This window comes from Myotis myotis, unplaced genomic scaffold (genome assembly GCF_014108235.1).
Source record: "Myotis myotis isolate mMyoMyo1 unplaced genomic scaffold, mMyoMyo1.p scaffold_m19_p_12, whole genome shotgun sequence".
NCBI classification, from domain to species: Eukaryota; Metazoa; Chordata; class Mammalia; order Chiroptera; family Vespertilionidae; genus Myotis; species Myotis myotis.
Window position 1 is genome coordinate 24198959 of NW_023416316.1, and position 20147 is coordinate 24219105.

The 20147-nt window shown below is 47.2% G+C and overlaps 1 pseudogene; it reads left to right on the forward strand.

The window, feature by feature from the left end:
* The first annotated feature begins 16306 nt into the window (after positions 1 to 16306).
* LOC118666881 lies at positions 16307 to 16875 on the forward strand (annotated as a pseudogene).
* The last annotated feature ends 3272 nt before the right edge of the window (positions 16876 to 20147 follow it).

Sequence of the window (20147 nt, forward strand, 5' to 3'; positions counted from 1 at the left end):
GCAACAGATTTTCAGTTTTGCAAAACCCAACCTCTTTGTCAATGGAGGAGCCTCTGGATCCAGTTCAGTCTGGGAGAATTTTCTGATTTTTCAACCAACTTGTGTTTTTATCTCTATGCTTTTTCTTATGATCTCTTATCACGAAAGATTTTTTGCAAACACTACAGAGGAGATCAATGGGATTTTGGAAAACTGGTTGACAGGTGAAGCCCACAGCAAAGGCCTATATCACAACTGTTTCTGACCAATCCATTTGGCTTATACTTATTCTCTTTTCCACCGTGGAACCAACTATTATGAATCAGGTCTTCGACTCCTCTTCAACCAAACCTAACAATAAGCTTTTAAAATCAAGTTATACAAGTCAAAATCCCAGCTGATGACAAGCACAGGTTTTTTTACTGATGGTGGTAGTGATTGCTTTGCTTTTGTTTCTGTTTAACTTTGCCTCTGACATTAAAAAAAGCAGTTATGGACCTGGCATTATGGTCCTCAGGTAAGAGGGTGGACAAATAAGGCATCCACAGGGACCTGTCCCCACATTGTTACTCTTGTCTCCAGTCTCCTTGTTTGTGTCTCAAACAAATAGCTCTTGTCTTTTGACACCAAGCCCAGAGCAGCACTGAAGCATCCTGCCTACTTGAGAGGTGTAATTTATCACCTGACAGTGTCTGATGCAAATGATTACTCGTCAGCCCTAAATGAGGCCGAGCGGACTGATGCGGGGCAGCAGGGAGTAATGAGAAGATAAAGCATTGGAAGGCAGGAAGCTGGGTCCCAACCGCGCTCTGCCTCTAGCTCACTGTTTAACCTGGAGCATGTCCCTGCCCTGATCCCTGGGCCTCAGCTTTTCCATCTGATCTGGATGCTGTCTGGGGAGCCCCGCAGCGCAGAGGAACTCAGGCCTTTCCTAAAAGGGACTTTGGTTAGAAGTTGGCCTCCACGTCTCCAAGAGCTTTGCAGGCCTCAGCAGGTAATGCCTACACAGGCAGGAGGGAGGAGTGGTCCAAGAGAATGGGGGCTCAAGTCCACCCAGAAGACGAAAGACAGAAAAGAATGCTTAGGCAAGAGCCCTTCCCTGACAGTGACTGGCTTACAGCAGAGGATGCTGGGAGCTGGGGCTGCCTCTCAGCTTTGCCAGCAGTCACAGCTCAGCCTCCGTCAGCAGGGCCCCCACCCACCCAAGCAGAGGAACACAGCTTGATGCAGGGGTCATGGTTTTATTGGCATAAATGGGATCAGACTTCTCCTAAAGTCCTGCAACCTGCTATTTTAAATAGTGATTATGAACATTATTCATTTCTATTATTATGAACATAGAGATCTACCTCACTCATTTTACAGGCTGAGTAGTATTCCATTAAGTGGATGCACATAGTTTATTTACATGAGCTTTTCTTATTGGACATCTGAAGTATTTCCAAGTTCTTCCAAAGCGACAGTGGCAATCCTTATGCATACTTTTGTATCCATTTTTGTTAGCATTTTCTAGAAGATGTGAATACTTTTTCCTTCACTTTTCTACTATAATAAACAGTTAACACCTTTTTGCATATATCTCTGCATATGTGTAGCATTTTGAAGAATATATCCCTTGAAGTAGAATTGCTGAAGCAAAGGGGATGAGTACTTTATAACTTACTGTTAAATTGCCCTCTTAAATACCTCATGGAATTATATGCTCTTACCAGTGAGAATATGAGAGAATCTGCTTCCTGCTTTATTTTTAAGCTTCTTTCAAACTTTTTAATTTTTGCCAATTTTTCAGGTGGAAAGGGGACTTAAAAAAAAAAAAAGAACTATGTTTCCCTGGTTATTGTTGAGGTTGAGTGTCTGTTTATATCTTTGTTGACATTTTTATTTCTTCTTCAGTAATTTGCCTGTTCAGAGCCTTTGCTGTGTTTTCTGCGGTGTTATTTGTGTTTTTCATGTTGATTTGGAGAAGCTCTTTATACAATTCATGCTTTATTAATGCTTTACCTGTTTATAGCCTCAAACATTTCCTGCTGGTCTGTCACTATCCTTTAACTTTGCTTATCTCCACCCAATTTTCAAAACTTATTCAGATTTTGCCATTGATTTGTAAATCTTCAGGATATCTACCTTGGTCATGATTTTGCAGGTGTATTTGTGTTTTCCATTTTGTTTTGGATTTTTGTTGAGTCAGAGAAGATTTTATGTTTTATTTAGACACATATACCTTTGCATATCATAAGTCTTTAGAACAGTGGTTCTCAACCTTGGCTGCACATTAGAATCACCAGGGAATCTTTTTAAAATCCTGATTTCTGGGCCTCATCCTCCAGAAATTTTGTTTCTTCGTTACTAATGTTGTGGCCCCACCCCATAACAAAGAAACAGAATTTTCGGAGGATGAGGCCCAGAAATCAGGATTTTAAAAAGATTCCCAGGTGATTCTAATGTGTAACCGAGGTTGAGAACCACTGCTTTAGAAAGGTTTTCCCCACTGTGAGATGAGACTTTTTTTATAATAATAATAAATTTACTGTCATAAACAGCACCTGGTGTGATTCTTTAATCCACCTGAAATTTATTGTGTTATGTGGCATGCCATAGGCATTTCACTCTTTGTTTCCAAAATAGTTGGTCAAATTTTCCAATATCTTTCATTAAACTAGTCATCCTTTCCTCTCTGGTTTGTAATCCCAATTAATTCATATATTTATTTGGACTTAAAAGAGGTAGAAATGATTATTATCAACAATCTTGACTTGATTTGCAGGGGTGAGATGAATTGTTGTTTTGGATGGGAAAGGACAGGGATGTGGGATAAAATCAGGAGGAGGCGGTAAAGGCAGTCATGGAATTTGTTGTGAAAAAAGAAAGTCTGAGGAGGAAATGGCAAAAGAGAAAAGTACTGAGTCATAGAAGGAATGTGTTATCAGAAGAAATGATGGCCAGGGGGAAAGAGTATTTGGGAGGGCCTTAAAAAGAACATGATGCAAACAGAACTGTGTTGGTTTTCCTGGGCCCCAGGGGAAGGGAAAAGGACCACAGTCAGTCCCCTTGTCCTATGGCTTAAGTGGCTGTCACAAAGCCTAGCACAGAATGCTGTTAGGTCACGGTTTGTTAATTAATTAACACATATAAAGAAGTAGCGTTGTGGCCATCCATGCTCATTATTAAAAAGAGAGAATATAGAGAAGACTAGAGCGATGTTAGCTTCCCTCGACTGAGCATCTTCTATGGTCCAGCACTTTATTAGCTGCTTAATATGTATTGTGTTTTATAAAGAAGAAAATTACAGTTCTTGTCATCCTGCCACCTGAGATTAACCACCATTAACACTGCTGAATTCCTTCCAGTCTTATTCTTCTGATGTGTTATATGACAGTAGGTAACATTTTTGAGCCCTTACTTCCATGCCCAGAATTAATAAAATACTTTAAATCTTTTTAAAATATATTTAAACCTTGTAAGAATCCTAATAGGTTGGAACTATTTAATTTGTATTAAAATTTTTGGAGTGGCATTGGTTAATAAAATTATATAGGTTTTGCCCTAGTTGGTTTGGCTCAGTGGATAGAGCATTGGCCTGCAGAATGAAGGGTCCTGGGTTTGATTCCAGTCAAGGGCACATGCCCAGGTTGCGGGCTCAATCCCTGGTGGGGAGCATGCAGGAGGCAGCTGATCAATGATTCTCTCTTATCATTGATGTTTCTATCTCTCCCTCTCTCTTCCTCTCTGAAATCAACAAAAAAATATTTTTAAAAAATTATATAGGTTTTAAGTGCACACATCGTCTCTATATTGCATTTGCTTACCACCCAAAGTCAAATCTCCTTCTGTCACCATATATTTGACCCCCTTTGCCCTTTACCACCCCCTCTTCCCCTCTGGGAATCACCATATTATTGTGTGAGGCACTACTGTTTTAATTTACGTATAAGGAAATTGGGACTAGAGAGGTTTTTTAAATGTACCTGTTCTGTATATCTAGTTTTGTAAATTAGTTTTTATCACTTATATCAGGAATGTTTTCCCACAAAATTAACTATTCCACAGGAGAGCTCACTAAAAGCTGAATGATATTCCATCACGCTGGACATGTCATCATTTATTCAACCATTTCAGTATTTCTGTTCAGTGGTTAGTGATTTTTATAGAATAAGTACTGCTGTTAGGAACACCCTTGTACTTAAAACACTTTGTGCATATTTAAGCACCAGATTTTTTTTTAATAACAGTGGAATTACCCTGTCAATTACCCTGTCAATGTGTATTCAGGGTCTTTCTACATATTATCAAATTGCCTTCCAGAAAGTTCTACCGTTTTACACAACAACAGCAATAAATGACTTTGCCAACACCATTATTAATTTTAAATCCTAAACAATATAAATGGGTAAACAATTATAAATCATCATTTTAGTTCATGTTTATCATAAAGGAGAAACAAAACAGACTGGTTCTTCCAAAATATTTAATTCAGTGTCTCTCATATGCCAGGCACTCTTGTGGGGGCCTATGATGGGACAGTGAACAAGACAAACTTGCCCTAACCAGTTAGCTCAGTGGATAGAGTGTCGGCTTGCAGACCGAAGGGTCCCAGGTTCGATTCCAATCAAGGGCAGGTACCTCGGCTGCAGGCTCCTCCCTGGCCCAGGCCCTGGTCCGGACTGGTGCAGGAGGCAACCAATTGATGTGTTTCTCTCACATCGGTATTTCTCTCTGTCTTTCCTTCTCTCTTCCACTCTAAAATCAATGGAAAAAATATCCTCAGGTAAAGCTTAAAAAAAAAAAAAAAGACAAACCCAACCCCAGCCTTCCTGGGACTTGCAACCTAATATCAGGCCATTCCACACATGGTGAATGAATCCAGTTGTAAGTTCTATAATGAGCACTTAGTGTTTATCAGCCCCTTTCAAAGTAAAGTACTAAGAACTCGTTTAATCCTCACAACCACCTTTCAGGAAGGTACTATTACCTCCATCTTACAGATGTGAAAACTGAGTCACCAAAAGGTCAAGTAAATTGCCCAAGATCTTACAACCAGTAGGTAGCAAAATCAAGATTCAAACCCCAGGCAATCCAGCTCACTGCCCTTAACCACAACCATGCTGCCCTTCCTCGGCTGGAGGACAGAAGTGCAGGTGTGCTGAGACATGAAAAAAAAAGTGGAAAGAAGATAAAGGAAAAGAGGGAAATATAAATAAAATGGATTCAAATAATCAGTAAAAGAATCAGAACTGGAAGGAGTTCATTTGGGTCAGAGGTATCACCATGAGGTGCTAAGCTGTATCTTTCCTCTCCTTTTTTCAGGAGCAGGTGAGCACGACATGGGGCAAAAATCAACAGATCCTACATACACTGGACAATAAACCTGGAACAGTCTAAAGGCAGAGGAATGGAATGGTTTAAATTCTCCTGCTATGAGGCAGCAGAGCAGGGAAGGAGGGAGAGGCCTTTGCCTTTCTAGACCTCAAGGAAAGGGAAATAGAAAGAGCTTGATCCCAGCAGCATTCAACACGGAGCAAAGGAGGAGGAGGAAATGGAATATTGTACTTTTTCTGGGTTTCTGGCCAAATGATCTTCCAGCTTGGCCTGACGCTACTGCCGGCACAGGCTGACCTGCACGTTTCCAGACCTGGGAACGCCAGTCCTGTGGGCTGCAGCGCCATCTAGCAGATGTGACGGAGAAATGGCACCAGAACCACTGGGGCCACCCTGGAGTCCTTCGAGACAAGCATCCATCCTGCTAAGTGCTGAGGTCACCATGCACAGACAAGTCCCTGTCCTCGAGATGTTCACCGTCCCTCTGGGGAGAAATCACAGGTTCTAGAGGAGATTTATGCAGGCGTTTGGGGAGCAGGGAGGAGCGAGGCTACACAGAGGAAGCAATATTCAAGTCAGGTCTCAAAAGATGAGTCATTACTTGTCAAGCAGTAAAAGCTGGGAGAAACTTCCGGGAAATGGGACTGGAAGCTCAAAGGCCCAGAGTTGGGAAAGGGTTTTGTGCATTCAGGGAAGGTTGAAACATTCAAACTGAAAGCCAATAGCAACCTCACAGACCAGCTACTTTAACTGCTTAGTTTTCAGGCAAGGAGGGGACCTTGAGCAGTCACACCACAAGCGGGGGCTGTCCATCCTGGAACCCATGTCTCCTGCCTCTTGGCCCAGTGTTCCTTCCGTTGAGCACAGGAGGACAAAGCCTGCAGCCAGCTCCCTGGAAAAGGTCACTGCCGCTGGGAGGGCCCAATGCTAAGGCTGTGCGCATAGAAGTTAGACCTGGGTCTCAAGAAGATGTGCTGGGTTCAAATCCTACCTCTAGCAGTAGCTCTGTGACTTTTTCCAAGTCATTAATGCTTTGTAAGTCTCGGTTTCTTATCTGTCAGGTGGGAATCATAACTGTCCTTACCTCACATGGCTGTTGTGAGACGGCAGAGAGTTAATCCATGTGAAGTGAATCTGGTTTGGCACAACGCCAGGCATATGCTAAGTGCTCAATAATAAGATGTTAAAGACTACGATTTTAATCATAAAGTGACTAAAATGGTCACTTTTATTATCATATTATTAGTATTTCTTACTCAAAATTATTTATTATTATTAATTGATTGATTATTTATGATTTCCTAGTCTGACTGTTTCTTAAGTATGGAGAACTTACTAAAGCCACTGGGGCTAGTCTGTCTGGTAAGAACAAACACAAAAGCCACAGTCCTGTTTCAGACGTGCAGGAACAGAAGGAATGGGGGTGGTCAGAAGGCCCCAGGCAGCCGCACCAGGCACAGTGGCTGAGAGCTGCAGGGTGGCAGGGTTTACTCCATATAAAGCACTCGCCTCCCAAGGCAGCCTTGGGAGGAAGGGATCTGCTTGTTAGTGGAAATGTCCGCCCCGAGACCAGATGACTGTTTGTCAGGGCTGCGCCTTACCTTGGTGAGGCAGGAAGTCATCTCGTCCATTTCACTATCTGATGCCTTAAACCACCTAATTGAGCTCTGCTTTCCAGGGGAATATGATTTGGTCGGTCATCTGGGAAGCTAACTGTCTGTTTACAGATTTCAAAGTCATGAGCAATGCTCAAAGAAGTCAGGACCCAACATGCATAACCTTGTTTTTCAGAGTCACTCATTCGATTTTAGCTGGAAATGTGAGGAAGAGGCTGAGATGACTGTGCCAGACTGGAGACAAGGCTGGGCCAGAGGGACAGAAGGCAGCTCAGCCTTCCTCCCCAAGTGCCGCCTGGAGAACGCATCTTCGTTTTGAGAAGAAGGGAAGGGCTTTGCGATCCCAAAAGCCACAACGGGCATAGGGATGTCACCCTAAAACCATTAAATAACAGAACGCATTGAACACTCACTATTCTAACATTTACTTAGAGCAGTGGTTCTCAACCTTCATAATGCCGCGACCCTTTAATACAGCTCCTCATGTTGTGGTGACCTCCAACCATAAAATTATTTTCCTTGCTACTTCATAACTGTAATTTTGCTACTGTTATGAATCGTAATGTAAATATCTGATATGCAGGATGTATTCTCATTGTTACAAATTGAACATAATTAAAGCATAGTGATTAATCACAAAAACAATATGTAATTATATATGTGTTTTCCGTTGGTCTAGGCGACCCCTGTGAAAGGGTCGTTCAACCCCCAAAGGGGTCGTGACCCGCAGGTTGAGAACCGCTGATTTAGAGTCTGTCATATGCAAAGCAATTGGAATATTAGTAAATTCAAACACCAGAGTCTAGATGAGGCGAGGAGTATAGTCTAGGAAGGTAAGGGGACGTGGGCAGAGAATACTGCAGCCCAACGCCTGGTTGTCAGGAGACAGGCAGGAAGGGCAGGCTGGCTCTCACAGCAGGAGGCAGCATGGGAGGAAGGTGTTGAGAAAGTGACAGTTGAGATGGGCCTTAGTAACACACAAGATCTGGACCCAAAAGGATAGGAGCAAAGAGCTTCTTGGGGAAAACAGCAGTGTGGGCAGACGTGTGAGGGCCTGAAAGTATGAGCGGGGGCCAGGGGGCAGAGCCCCACCATGCCCTGACTGACTGGAGCATAGGGAGTGTGAAGGAGTGGTGTGGGATATAAGGCCAGAGAAGAAATCATGCAGCAGTTCCACTCCCAGGGGTGCACCCGAGAGAGTGGAAAAGATGCCTCCACACCAAAGCCTGAACGCCAACGCTCATAGCTGCGTTACTCATGAGAGCTCAAAGTGGAAACGCCCCACATGTCCCTCAGCTGATGAATAGATAAATAAGATGTGGTCTATCTATAAATGGAATGTCACTTAGCACCTATAATAATAAAAGCATAATATGCTAATTAGACCAGATGTCCTTCCGGACGAAGCCGGGGCTGCGAGGGAAGGCCAGGTCCCGAATGCCAGAGGGAAGCCGGTGCCGGCAGCTGGAAGGCCTACTCTTGCACGAATTTCATGTATCGGGCCTCTAGTTTGACAATAAAAAGGAATGAAGTACATGCTACAGCATGGGTTAACCTTAGAAACATACTAAATGAAAGAAGCCAGACACAAAATCTGCATATTATATGATTCCATTGATATGAAAGGCCCAGAACAGGCAAGTATATAGAAGCAGGGGGAGAGGGGGGAGTTAGGAGTGATAGCTAAAGGGTATGGGCTATCTTTGAGGGAGGATGAAAACATTCTAAAAGTGATTATGGTGATGATGGCACAACTCCATTAATATAATAAAAGCCATTGGACTGTACACTTTAAACGAGTGAATGGTGAGGTGTGTGAACTGCATCTCAGTAAGTCTATAACTTAAAAAATGGCCCTTTCCCAGAGCCAGCGTGAGGAGCAATGGGGTAGACCACAGAGAACGCCTGGTCTGGCAGCTCCGGTGCAGGAGGGGACATCAAGGCCCAGAAAATAGAAGGATTTGTCCAGGGCCCCTCAGTAGGTCAACAACAGAGCTGGGCGGAGGACGCTAGGCTCTGCCGACAGGCTCGGGGTCCCTCCCTCACACGGTGCTGTTCCCATTGCTTTTACACTCCTGGAAACGGGTCCCTCAAGGAGACTTCATAGCCACACTGCTGAGAGTCTACCTGGACACACGGGGAAAGAGACATGGAATCAGAAGACTTGTTTTCAGATCGCAGGATTGGGAGAAAGGCCACAGTGAGGGCTGCCTCCCCTTTGTAGGATTCCCGCCCCTTTGTAGGTCACCCAGCAGCATCTGAACATCCTGATGACAGGGAACGGGGCACCTCCTGAATGTCCCCTTCCATCTTTGAGCAGCTGTGTAGTAACCAATCCCATCTCCCTTCCGCTTTGTCTTTACGAAGGGAGACCTCAAGGTCGTACTTCAACCAGACCTCTGGGAGGCCTTAAAAGGAACTGCAATTGTGTTTGCATCTTTCCCTCTGATACCTTCACCCCTATCTTCTGCCCCATGAATGACTGCATTTTTGAACATTAAACTTCAGGCTTTCTGGCTCTTCCCACTCTTTGAGAGTTCCTCTACTCTCGGCTCACTCCAGGAGTCTCCGGCCAGGCTCGCCCCTCGCCACTCGGTGAACCTGAGTGGCAATTCCGAGTGTCCCCGGACATTTCAATTGGATGCCCCCCTACCACTGCAGCCGTTGGGAACTGACTCATCAAGCGTTTACCAAAAGCAGCACCCTCCCCAGACTTCCCTGCCTCTTGTTGGACCAAATGTAGCAGGAAAATATTTTGATAAGTCAACAAGCACATTTGCCTTCTCTTTTCTTTTTTCAATGCACAGCCTTTCTGCCATTAAAACGAAATCAGGAGGCTAAGACATTCAGGACTTACTGCCTTCGAGCGAAGCTGGCATGGTTGAAATGTAAGAGGAAAGCAAAGAATCAAAATTCTTGGCTTTTGAAGTGGGCTTTTGAAATTCACAGCAAAAAGAGTTTTGAGAGCCAAGATTTTGGTTTGGGAGAGCCAGGCTCCTGCAGATAGAACAGGGCTGTGAGCTCTAGAAGCTCAGTTGGGGGCGTGAAAAGCAGAGTCTAAGGAATCAGGGCTTTAATTCCAGCCATTCCATTAAACACATCCTTACCACGTAGCCCAGCCACTCCCACACCTTCACTCCCTGCCACCTCCCCGCTCCCCACTGAGCCCTCCCCACTCCAGGCCTGGGGCATCATAGCAAACCTTACCTGAGCACAGCCTCTATCTCATTCTCCCCCACCCCTCACCTGTCCATCTTACACAGCCCACCAGTGATCTTTCTGAAATCCTCCCTCAGACCCCTCCAATGTCTCCTCTTGGCCCTCTAGAAATAATTATAACAACTCAATAAATACTTATTTGCTGGATGTCAGGCATTGTGCTAGATTGGAGTCAGCCAACTAAAGATCCCTGGGCCAAATCAGGCCCACTGCTTGTCTATGTAAATAAAGTTTTACTGGCATACACACCCACTCACCCATTTGCACATTGTCTGTGCCAGCTTCTGGGCTAGAAGGTAAAGGCAAGTAGTTGTGAAAGAGGCAATACAACCCCAAAAGCCTCAAATATTTACTACCCAGCCCTTAACAGAAAAGAAGAAAAAACAAAAACTTTAATGACCCATGAGCTAGATGCTGCAAATACCACGGTGAGCAAAACCGACACGACCCCTGCTGTGAGACACCAAGGCCTCCCACCTCCCTCCCTTGCCCACCACTTCCGCCCTTTCTCTCGCCACGCCCTGTGAGGGCACACAGATTCCTAGGTGTTTGGAATTCATCTATTGGTGAAAATAATTTCTTTAATGACAGAGGATTGTCATAGGGTTGTCAAGTACATTTAAAAACCCACCTACTATCTAATATCACTTTCATTTTCTATGGGGGGGGGGACATTTTATGCTTCAAAAGGATATCTAAAAATAAATAAATAAATCCTCAAGCTACATTAACTTTATGAAATTCATTCTATTGGCCTGACTTTCCCCCATTTTGCTGTGAATGATGAACATTCTTCACACATCATCACAGACTTGTGGTCAGACAAGTAGGAACTGTTAAGTTGGTCAAGGCAAACTGGTTTACTTTGAATTACCCGAATCTGTTATGAATCTTCCCATGCAACTTTGCATCCGGAAGGCGCCTCCCCCTTCTCTCCTGCTCACCGTTCGAAGCCCAGCTCAAAAGGAGCAGGGATGTAGGGTTCCCTCCGGCAATAACCCCGGGCCCAGCTGCTCAGACCAGCACCCGGGCTGCTGGCCGCTTGGCAAGTGACAAGGCTGTGAGTATCTGTCAGCCACAGAGCACGGGGACAGCAGTGCCAGGAGGGCTGCCTAGAGTGTGGCCCTTCTCCTGGCAGCACCCTTTGACAGGCATGCTGACAGCTCCATGGCCCAGGTTCACAGCCAAATGCCAGAGAGCTGAGCACCAGCTTCCTGACTAGTCCCTCACATGACCGGGATGCCATGCGGGCCCGGGGGCGCAGCCAGCCCCATCAGCAGGTGGTGGCAGAGCCCCAGGACACTGGATACTCGGTGCTCACATGAAGCTTCTGGAACCCACTTAAAATCTATTATAGCTCTGCCATGAAGATAACCCCATGAAGCCTGATGCCATGCCCACTGTTCTGCTTTCTGGGACAAGCATTCTCCAGAAGGCCCACTCGCCGAGCCTTGGAGTGTGCGTACGTGTGTGTGTGTGTGTGTGTGTGTGTGTGTGTGTGTGTGTGTGAGACCACTCATGAAAATCCCCCACCATGGCTGAGATGAACATGAAGCAGCCCATCATCTGTGCAAGCAGGGGAGGGCCAGCATTTTGGCAGCCGCCCTCCACTGTAGAGGGTAGAGGTTTCATTGTCCTTCAGAGCCAAGCTGTTCCCATTCTCAGTCATTCCCATTTAGTCCGTTTGTGAGGCCCAGGGCGACGGCAGGTTAAAATTCCAGGGGAAATTAGAGACCCTGAGGCCAAACTGGAAAGAAATTTTGAGATCACCTGGACCCAACACTGCACGCTACCAAGAGGGAAACCGAGGCCCAGATAAGGAAGAGAATTAATGGGTCAAGACCCACTGGTAGATCTGGAACAAGAAATAAGACCACTTTTGGTCAGTCCAAACCTCTTCAATGACACACTGAAATGTCCAGATTATCATTCTCCGTAATCCAGAATGAAGGTCGCTTTCCTTCTAGAAAATGGGAGACTAGGTACCAGCTCAGACACAGGATGTGGTGAGGCAGAGGAGGCTGTGGGGAAGGGGTAGCAGGTTCAAGGCAGCAGATAGTCACGCATCATACACTTAACCTTCATAGTACCATTTCCATTAAAGGCTGCAGGAACAGGGTCCTCACATTTGAAGAAAAGACACCACAAAATTTGTTCTCTTAACTAACACCTTCATATCCAGACCCAGTGGGGAAGCCGAAGTCCCAGAAAGGGGCAGGAACCAAGTGAAGGTCGCACACAGCCAGGTGGAGGGCGGAATCGAGGACTTGGACTCAAACAGCCCAGCCCAGCTCTTTCCTTGGCCGAGGGTCAGACCATCAGCAATCTGTCCGGAGGCTACCTGCCAATCTTGAACTTGGGGCTTCATCTCAGCTTTCTTACCAGCGTCAGCTGTTCTTCTAGGCCCGTTGATATTGTATTTCTCTCCTTGGCCCCAGAGCCAGGGACACTCTCGGAGCCCAAGGTGTGGTGTGATGTCTATGTGGTGGCCCAGGGAACAGCGAGCTCCCGGCTGGCAGGCTGAAGCTCTGAGTCAGGCCTGGCTAGCTCCGTGAGGATCACCTGCCCGGCAGGAGGGCTAGGAGGACACTGCCCTCCGGCCATGTGTCCCGGCAGAACAGGCCAAACTCTCCAGTAACCCAGGCAGCACCCCTCTGCTGGGGTGTCTTCAGGGCATGTAGAAGGAAGGCTCCGGTCGCGTCTCCTGCTTTCATGCGAAGGGAATGCACAGTCTTGGCCTCAGAACCCCCAATCCCAGACTTGTCTCCAGGACACCCTTTGGTGGGGCCTGTCTAGGAAACCAGCAGGCCAGCTCAGCAAAGGGTGGGGTGGAGGGCTAGGCCTTCTCCAAAGAAAGAGCCACAGGCATCAGAAAGTAACACCCTGCCCATGGCCCAGATCCCCCAATTTCTGTGGGCTGAAAGACCTCAGAGATCTAGCCCAAGTCCTCTATGGTACAGGAAAGAAAACAGAGGCCCAGAGAGGCAAAGGAGCTTGCCTGGGGTCACACAGCACTTAGAGCCAGGCTGAAATCTGGTCCTGCTGTCCAGTCATTCTCAGCCCACAGGTGCTTGCAGAGCGCGGAGGTGACAGACCTCACTCAGGCCCCCAAAACACTGTGAGGGAAACCCCTCTAGGAGCCACCAGTGCCCTTGCAGCATCAAGTGCAGTTACAGTCATTGCCTTTTACAGCCTCAGGCATCGCACCAAGCACATAGATACACTGCCTTTTTTCATATGTTCAGCATTCCTGTAAGTGCAATTATTACCATTTACATGAGAATTAACCCAAAGACCTCCACTGGGCCCTCTCTAGCCATCCCTTGTCTCTGTGTCCCCTCACTGCCGAGGCCAGGCCACTGAGCCACGCCAGCCAGGCATCTATACATTCTTATCACTGCCATCTCCAGAGAACCCCTGAGACAGGAGGGAAGGACCGCAGACTTCCAGGAGCACAATATGGACTCTCTGATAAACACCATCCGAAATCCCTCTCCAGCCACTGAAGGGCACAGCCTGGGGATGGCCAGCACTCCCCGCAGGTGGCTCACCCTGCGACCAGCACAGGGCCCGGTGGGCTCCCCTGAGCCGGAGCCTCCTGGAGAGCGCACGCTGGGAAGAAGCTCGGCCCACAGTAACCCCGGCTCCTCTATTTTTGTTCCATCACACAGGCCAGGGCTCTGTTTCCTGCTCCTCCCCTCCTCTACCCTCCCCCTCCTCCTCCTCTTCCTGCTCTCCACCCACAGTCAGCTGCCTGTCCATCTGAGGGAGCCGCAATTAGAGGCTCTGCAAGCCTTCCTCCTGCCAGCCCGGTGATGCCCTGTCATGGCTATGCCCTCGCTGTCACTCATACCCAGCCAGGAGCATATCTGGAGAAGGTGGCCCACAGCGGCAGGGCTGGGCTTCAGGTTCCTGGAAAAACCATGGTGGAGCTTGAGGGCGCTGGAGCCAGGCACCCTGAGGAAGGGGAACACGTCGCTGTTGCCATGTCTGCTCCGAGTGACAGGACAGAGAGAGCAGGGTCACTCTGCCAGCAGGCTCCACGGGACAGAGTGAGAGGGTAGTCACAGGGGAACATTTTGTTCAAAATAAGAGCAATCTCCTTCTCTCCCAAGGTGGCCAGGGTACTTCAGATCCAAGGGCAGGCACATAATACTTTGAGTCAGGGAAGTCCAGACTGGAGCCCCTCCTGCCTGTGCCCCAGGGAGCAAGGTACTCAGCAGTCATCTTCTCCAAAATGGATCTGGTAGGTGCATAGACTCACTTGGAACTCCTTGGAACACATCGAAAGACAACCTGGAAATTCCCCAAGAGGAGAGAGAAGCTCAGGGTCACATGTGCCTGTCTCAGCCTCCCACACACAGAGGCTGCGATGCCAGCCAGGGCAGCCACAAAGAGCAGAGCCTACCAGGGCAGTGGGTACTGAGAAAGCAGCCCTGTTCAGGACCCAGACCTTCCTGGGATCAAGTCCCAGCTCTGCTTCTTACCATCTTGACCTCTAGCAAGACATTAGGCCCCTCTGAGCGAATCTCAGGTTTTTTTACCTGTAAAATGGAGCTGTAAAACAGGCCCTACCTCCGTCATAGGGCGTATAAGGATCAAGTGAGAGAGAAGAGCAAAACCTTGCAGACTATAGTTTACATATACTCAAAGCAATGATGTGTTGAGAATTTCTGGCTATAATTATTTTTATCCCAGGAAGAACATGGGTGACACACAATCGCGTTCAATAATTAATGTCCATGCAACAAACTTTCCCTGGGTACCTATTGTGCCGGGTTCTGGAATTGCAAACATAAATAAGACAAAACCCTGTGTCCTCCAAGAGAAGCCAACTGGGAGGACAGACTGTAAATTCTTCACTGCAGCAGAACGCAGTACACAGAGTGGACACAAGTTACAGTGAAAGCACAGAGGAGAGGAACTCCGCCGGCGCTGGGGGAGGCAGGCATGAGGGCAGCGGAGGAGGGAGCATTAGAATAGAGTCTTAAAAACTGAGGACGAATATGCATGCATCCAATAACAGGCCACCAAGATATATGAAGCAAAAATTGACAGACTGAAGAGAGAAATAGACAGTTGCATAGTAATAACTGGAGACATCAACACCCCACTCTCAGTAATGAATGAAGCATCCAGACAGCAGATCAGTAAAGAAATAAAGGAGTTGAGCAGCACAATAAACCAACTGGAAAAAACATGGCACAGACATAATACAGAACACTCCACCCAACAGCAACAGCATATACATTCTCTTTTTTAAAATATATTTTTATTGATTTCAGAGAGGAAGTGAGAGGGAGAGAGAGAGAGAGAAACATAAATTATGAGAGAGAATCATTGATTGGCTGCCTCCTGCATGCCCCCTACTGGGGATTGAGCCCGCAACATGGACATGTGCCCTGACCGGGGATTGAACCATGACCTCCTGGTTCATAGGTTGATGTTCAACCACTGAGCCACGCCAGCCGGGCACATATACATTCTTATCAATTCCACATGGGACGTTCTCCAGGACAGACCACATGTTAGGCGACAGATGAAGTCACAATAGCCAAAACATGGAATCAACCTAAGCAACCATGGACAGATGAAAGAACAAACAAAATGTGGTATATGTACAATGGAATACCATGCAGCCCTTAAAAGGAAGGAAGTTCTGACACATGCTACAACATGGATAAAATGCCAGTCATAAAAGGACCAATATTGTCTGATTCCACCCCCTAGACACACCCAGAGACGTCAGATTCATAGAGACAGAAAGTAGAATGGTGGCTGCCAGGTACTACGGTGGGGAGAGGGGGATGGGCAGTTAGTGTGTAATGGATTTGGTTTCAGTTAGGGATAATGCAAAAGTTCTGGAGATGGATGGTGGTGATGGTAGCACAATGATGTGAATGTACTTAATGTCACTGAACTGCACACTAAAAAATGGTTAAAATGTTCAATTTTATGTTATGTGTATTTTACCACAATTTTTAAAAATAAATAGTTTTTAGAGCGGGAATTGGCGGTGTCGGTGGCAATCATGGACACATTGAGCTGGCCACTAGTGGACGGGGTTGATGAAGAGTCATGAGGGGGCGACAGGTTAAGGTTCTGAAAGGGAGGCGCCAGTGGTGGGACTTGATCTGGGAAGAACCTTTTGCTGATTCTCAACTTTTCCTGGAAAAATGAACCATTCCCACCATATGGGGATGAACTCTGTGGACCACACCAGTACCATGCCACCTTCTCGCCATCACACGGCCACTTCAGCCTCCCACCTCCACGGAGCGGGGGATGGTAACATGATGATGATGCATATGACCTTCTACTTTGGCATTAAGGATGTGGAACTATTGTTTTCTGGCGTGGTGATCAATACAGCTGGAGAAATGGCTGGAGTGGGAGTGGGAGTGTTTTTACTAGCAATGTTCTATGAAGGACCCAAGATAGCCCGAGAGAGCCTGCTACGCAAGTCACAAGTAAGCATCCGCTACAATTCCATGCCTGTTCCAGGACCAAATGGAGCCATTCTCATGGAGACACACAAAACTGTTGGGCAGCAGATGCTGAGCTTCCCTCCCCTCCTGCAAACAAGTGCTGCACCTCACCCAGGCGGTCACCGGTTTCCTCACGCTCCTCTTCATGACCTGCGGTGGGCACCCCTGCGTTGCTGTAGCAGCAGGGCCGCCCAGGAGACTTTCTCCTCAGCTGGAAGAAGGCAGGGGTAGTGGACATCACAGAGCATTGCCATTAACGTCAAACTCCAGGGTGCGGCCTTATCGATTGCAGTGGGAAGCAGTTCAAGACGAAGACATTATTCCTACTTGAATCTTCCCTCCTTGCTCCTTAACTCCTTACACACACCTTCTCAAGAGAGGTCTAGCTTACAGTCTCTGAGCTAAAGTGATAACGCCTGACTGCTCTTCCTGTCCTGAGATTCCCATTTCTCCTGAGGTGAAACCACCCATGAGATGTCTTCTCCTCCACCATCATCTTAGATCCAAGATATATGTTCTTGTCTAATCCAGGTAACTGTCTCTTCAGTGACTTGATCACCTGCTTTCTTTTTTAATTTTCTGGTTTTATTTATTTATTTTTTTTAGCAGGCAATCTGAATTTGGTGGGGTTTTCCCAGGTTAGTGGTGGAAAAGGATTGACTTCAGCTAGGATTCATGGCAGCTGAGGGAAATCCTTGCCCAACTAAACCCAGAACCCAAACTTAACACTAAAAAATAAGTTCTAGTCTTCGGACTCCAAGAATGGGAAATACGTTGTGCCTTTCCCTGGGTGTGATGTGTTGCACCAAACCTGAGTAGTGCACAGAGGGTGGTTAGAGACTATGAGTCTAGAGCTTACAGAAGTGTGCGTTTTGGGGGTGGCTGACTCCTCTATGGTGCTCTCACTTAACATTTTGATTAGAATGAACTCGCCAATAAAAAAAAAGATATGACAATCAAGTTGAGAAAATAGACATAAGTATTTTAAAATAAAACCATTGACATTTTAAAAAATAATAATAAAATAAAGAGTTTTTTTAAAATTAAAGAATGAGGAGGGAGTATTCCAAGTAGTCCAGGTGGGGGAGAAAAGTCCAGAAAAAAGAACTGGTTGCGCAAAAGCACAGAGGTACAAAAGCAACTGAATTAGCAAGGTGCCCCCAACATGTAAGACACACAGAGGCACTGGGGGGGAGAGTGAGCGGAGGGGGGCTGTACAAGGTCCCCAAATGTCCTGCTAAGGAGTGTGCAACCCACTCTGTGGGCTCTAGACAATTACAGGATCGCAGTGTAGCTTAGAACAGTGAAACTAGGAGGAGTCTGGGCAGGACGGACAGACAGGCGGGGGAGATGTGTAAAGAGCAACACCTGATCCAGACAGACGTTAAAAGGGAAACTGCTTTCCAGACCACCCCAGGGCTGCGGTGAGAGTGACTCAAGCCATTTGCCTCACGGGGCCACCAGCTGAAGGCGGGCGGGATTCCCCTGAAAATGAAACCAGGGCCTGATGCGTTGGTGGGGACGCTGAGCAAGAAGCAGCCCCGCCGTGTGGTCCTGCCTGCACCGCGCCGCCTGCTGGGAGGACACTAAGCCACGAGGAAGGGGCTTGTCTCCCTGCAGACACGCCCTGTGGTTTCCACCAACTCACAGGAAGACAAGTTCAACTATTCGAATGTGCAAATGGGCATAAGGAGTGGGCGGGGGCCTCTGTGAAGTCTTTGAATCAAGTCAGTGTGGGAAATCCCAACTCTGAAATCTATAAACGGTGACCGTGGGCTGCCCTGTGTCTATATGGGTCTCCGGTTGCCAATCTACAACATGAAGGAGTTAGACCCGTAACTCCATTGTTATGCCCCTATCACAGGGAAGGGCAGGACAGTGCCAGACACGGTCAGTGATTAGACGATCTAGCATGCACACAGATGCCCATGGATGGGGCACAACGTTCTTCGCTTTTCCCCTTGAGTAGTTTTGGTCTACGATTAGTCTGCCTCTGCCAACTGTAGGTGAGTGTCCCCTCTCTGATTTCCCTTCTCTCTTTCCCTCTCTCTAGTTCCCTTGTGTTTCCCTCCCCCTCCCCCCCCCCAAGTTTTCTTCCTCTTATGAGTGGGGGGCTTGGAATCCTATGGATGGAAGGAGAAAAATAAAGGCAAGTCCTCCCCACCTAACCCCAGGGTAAAAAAGCTATGAAATAATCTATGAGTAACATCAGCTGCCTCTTTGCTAAAACTGGCGTGTCATTCCACTCAAAGCACCACTTGGTCTTTCCAAAGGAAGCAAGCCAAGCGAAATATACATATATAGATATCCTCGAGGCAGAATTTGCTGCAAACCGGATTGTCAAAAGTCAATTTGCCAGATGATCAATTCGCTGCCTTGCTGAGAAAGTTCCTCACGTGACATTGTAGTTTCGCCACCACCATAGCCCTCAGTAGGTGGGCTAGCCCCAAGTAACTAAGGGTCTCCCATGTCACCAAGTGACTTCCAGGATTGCCCCACGGGGTCATCTACAGCCCAGCCAGCTGGAAGGGAAGAAGCCCATGTTGGAGGTGAACATCACCGCCACTTACACTCCATGGCCTGGCCCTAAGTCTCATGTCTGCCCTACAACGGGGACTGGGAACGCAGTGTCTGCACAGGCAGCCTCTCCCCAGTGACAGCTCTGGGGAGTGACAAGCCCTGCAAAGGAAGCACTTATCTTCAGTGGGCAGCTAGCCATCTCTGGCACGGATGTGCTTCAGACACCACGCTTCTCAAATGCTCCATCACACATAGCCAAACGTGGGCCTTTTCTTATTATACACGGCTGCCTCCTCTATTTTGGCAAACTTACAGTGTTCCTGCCCCTATCCCTACCCCTGCCCCAGCCGTGGACCACGCAAACGAGTGGACTTTTCCTTAAACACTGCTCACACGTGGCCTTATGCTCTGCCCCAGCTTTGACGTCTTCATCTACGTGGCCTCAGCCTGTGTTTCCAACCCAGCCCTGGCCTGCCCTGGCATCTCCCCTGGCCCTGCCATTTCACCGATGGACTTCCCTTCAACACAGGCTACTGTTTTCTCTATTTTTAAAGAGCTGTGCCATCCACCTCGGAAGGGAAGGCCTGTGGAGCTCGAGGAAACACAGTCTAGAGGTGGAAAGCTTAACCAAAGACACTCCGTGAATGCACAGAGAGGACACATTTTGAGTTCTTTTTGGTAACAAAGGAAGAGGGAGCCTGTGCATTTTGAAACTGGGAGAGCTAGCCTGGCCCCTCTTTGCCCTCACCACAGAAACCTCCCTAAATAGACCATTTAAATTTGGAACAAAAAAAAAAAGAATATGGGGACTTCTGCTTCTAGCCACGATGGGGTAATAGGAACTGACTTACCTTCCAGTCTGAGACAACAGCAGCAACAAAAGCAGAAAGGAAGGGAGGGCAGATGCTCTTGTCAATATTTATGATTTGCACATGTGGCTATTCATGGTATTAACTTTCTGTGAACACAGGGTGGGAGTCAGGGAACTGGCAGTAAGGGTGGGCCACAC